Raw genomic sequence first — 3,648 nt, forward strand, 5'->3', positions numbered from 1 at the left:
CTTAATATAAATATATATTCTGATGTGTAACTGTACCTGAGCTGATTCTGAATTACTCTTGTGGTACCTCTCAGCAGCTATAGTTCAACCACTCAATAGTTCCTGCTTTATTTGGTGACCTGAGCTCCTCTTTTGAACTGTATTTCTCATAAGGTCCTACTTCCCAGGTTGCTGCTGGGATATATAACAGGTTTCTAACATATGGATAAAGAGGTTAAATATATCTTAACCTCAGGAGGAATCAATAGCCTGCTTTGTGTCACAGGTCCAGTTATGATAATACCACAGACTATGGGTAAAGGAATCCGAGGTATTATGCAATTTCGTCCAAAAAGAAAGTTATTTCTTAGATAAAATGTCTAAATTAATGAGAAGAGACCATAGGAGTCTAGAGACATTCTAGTACATCACTAAGTCTTGGTCTTGCAGTGTGTGGAGCAGTACTGAGACTACAAATCATGACCAGGCTCACCAGAAAATGGTCTCTGAACTATTCCTTGTTTGTCTAAGGAATTGACTGTGGGAATCAGGGAAGTATTCCTGGTTTAAGCAAACCTAGAATCATATAATGGTTTGGATTGGAAGGGACCTTAAAGTACATCTAGTTTTATTTTTTTTTTCAGATTCATCACAAATATTTTACAAGCTTTCCAAATAACGTGAGGGGAGAAAACTCTTTGCTGTTCCACCAGTGGAGGGGAAACAGCCCCTATTTCTTAGGACTTTCCCACCAGCAGTATTTTCCAGCTGTGTAGTCTTAAGACTGATCTTGACTCAAGGTCGCAGAATAGAACAGCATTTGAATTCCATCCATCCCTAATCAGTACTAAGAAGCATGATTCTGAAGCCTTTCCACTTTCTTTTCACTTTGAGGACTGTTTTATTGTAAGAAAATCAGAAATGACTTCTAGTCAACACTGGAAAATAGAAAAAAGAGGAAATAATAAGGAATCAATACAGGTAATAAGAAATACGGTCAATAGGCTGCTGCAATACAAATGCAGATATGTCACATATGCTGGAGAGGTTTAATTTACCTTCATCCTTGATGAATAAACTAATAAATGGTTTTTTAATAGGGCTTGTAACATATTTCCCATTTGAGACATTAGGAATGCTTTAATGAAAACCTCATCCTCAAAAGATGATATTTTTGTAGTAAATTCTTCCTATAATGCTATTCTTGTATCCTCAGAATTCTAAACTATTTAAGCAATGGGTAATTTATTCTGTTGTCTGTATCTAGTGATGTGAGTCCTTGTTCTTTCTAGTCACAATTATTTCTACTAATAGTTATTACAAATAGCAAGATAATATCAGGAAAAAGACAAAAAGTGTATGACAGCTAAGTAAAGTAAGCGATCATCAGAGATCCTTTTGTGTTACCTGATTTTCAAGATGATGTACAATTTTTAACCAGTACATCACAGTTGCAGAAAACCCCTATGATACATTTTAAAAAGCACACATTTGAAACATTTTTGACAGCTTTCCTGCATTTCCTGCATATTCTGTGTGCAAGAATGCTCAAACACCCAACAAACTGATGTACATCTGTTCGAAGTCTGGCTTAGTTTCTGAAGTCTCATTTCTGAGAAAGAACTCTGGCTTATGGCACATACTTCGAGCAGCCAGGCTGTGTTCAGACAAAACTGCCTGCTGACTGAAGCACACAGTTAAGAACTGGAAACTGTAAAAGTGGGAAAGCATTAGAAATTATAACAGTTGGACAGAAGTGCTATTTCCTCATAGAAGAGAAAACAAAAGAGGAAACCCTGAGAACTCATGCTCATAAAGAAATTATGCAAATTCACCATTTTTTTTAGAGTAGCTTACGATTGCTGGAGAACTTTGGAGAGCCACTCTGCTTTCTATTATTTGCATATTCCATGTTCTGCAAAGTTTCACTGTGACTTTTGTGATACAACAATGGTTATATTTACATGCAAGCTGTATATTTTTGAGTTACAATTTTGTCTGCTCCTGCTGCTCTTTTCTCACCTGGAGTCATAATGCTCTCCTTAGCATCATAATCACCTGCACAGCAACCCATGTTGATGTCACAAACAAAGGGTTATGACTTCAGCTGAGTGATTGGTAGGAACAGAAGGGTTTATACAAGAGAGATACTGTCCGCATGCAAATGTGTCCATTTAAGAGGACAAAAAAGAGGAAGTGAGAGCCATTATTTACAAAGCAGTATGTTAGCTGGATTGCAGTCATGGAATGTTTTTCAGATTCTATGAAGCATTCAGCACATCTTAAAAGAAAACAAAAAAAAGCACAACCTGGCTCCAAATCTCTGCTGTTATCAATTGGCACAGATCACTGGATTCTGGCCCACCTGCAATCTGCAGCAAGTTGTGGTTTGCCTTTTACTCACTGTATGAGGATGCTGTTGATTCACTGCATCTGTTTTTGTCAGCCAGTCCCAATTTCAATTCTTTTATTTATCTGCAGCTATCTGTGCTCAAAGGCTGAGTATACCAGAGAAGCGCACTGGAGCTTGGCATCAGCTGTTATTAAACAAAAAAGTTGAACAGCAGATGGACATTAGAGAGCTTGGTTTCTCACACAGTAGGGGCAAGCTGAACCTTAATACCACTAAACAAACAAAAAGTATGCAGGGAAGTTGGTGGTCAGGCTGTTATCCTTACTGGTTTCTTTCAAGAGGAAGGAACATGAAACCATGTCTACACACAAGGGTTGTAACCCTTCTTCCTCAGCCAGGAGAACTCCTCACCTTTTCTTCATACTGTCAGGTTGTGCTTTAAGGCTGCTTGGACAGTCTTAAAACAAGTATGTGGAAGCCAAAATTTAATGACAGCACTGAGATAAGAAGTAGACTGTTTTAAACACTTCCCTAGATGCTACAGTCTAGCAAATGGATGGGACTCTGCTTGGAAGCTGTTGACTAAGGCATCTTGACTTAATCTGAAACAGAAAGGGCATTAATTCACCCATCAGGCTGTTTAGTGAAACCCTGCCCAAGAAAAAACCTGAGGCTGAGATCAGAAGCAAACAAAAGTAATAGGAATTTGGTATTCATGTGAAGGGTTCCTTTAAAAATCTAGTCCAAGACTGAGGAGGTGTCCAAGGACTAGGCGTGTCTGATATAGACTTAGGTAGCTCACAAAACATACCTGTCCTCAGCTCCATACAGACTCAGTTGACAGAGTCTGGCATGTACAGAGAGAAAATTAAAGCAAATATGTGAATGGTCTGCACATATCCATCTCTTTTAACTAATGGAATGAACATCTAATGACTAGTCCTCTGGGTTCAATATCTCGACTTCATGCTTAAATCAATGGACAAATTCAAGCCTAAGACTAACTGCAATTTCGAGCAGTGAAAGTGGGGCTTTTTACATGAGTAATTATATGGAAAGCTGATAACTTTTCCTTCATTAGAGAGACCTGAAACATAAAACTCTGTTTTATGTAGACATAACAAAATAATTTGTTTAGTGTGTGATGTTATTTTTCTATATAAACTTTTCTGTTCTCATCCTTAAAATTTAATTCCATATAGATGGCTGTTACCTTGACTTTCTCTCCTGAAACGGAACTGAAATGTCCAGATCTTAGAAACTGAAAAAATTGCAGTTTTAAAGAATTCTTTAGGTCCTATTTAAGGAATGAGAAC

The 3,648-nt window shown here is 37.6% G+C and overlaps 1 long non-coding RNA gene across 1 annotated transcript; it reads right to left on the reverse strand.

Moving 5' to 3' along the window:
• Positions 1-849: 849 nt before the first annotated feature.
• Positions 850-1,957, reverse strand: LOC120325260. Its single transcript, XR_005567174.1, has 2 exons — positions 1,815-1,957; positions 850-917 (listed from the first exon to the last, which is right to left on the reverse strand). It is a non-coding gene; the product is annotated as an uncharacterized LOC120325260 (long non-coding RNA).
• Positions 1,958-3,648: the final 1,691 nt, after the last annotated feature.

This window comes from Pipra filicauda, unplaced genomic scaffold (assembly GCF_003945595.2).
Source record: "Pipra filicauda isolate LSUMZ 115617 unplaced genomic scaffold, ASM394559v2 scaffold8_size5757611_pilon, whole genome shotgun sequence".
NCBI lineage: Eukaryota > Metazoa > Chordata > Aves > Passeriformes > Pipridae > Pipra > Pipra filicauda.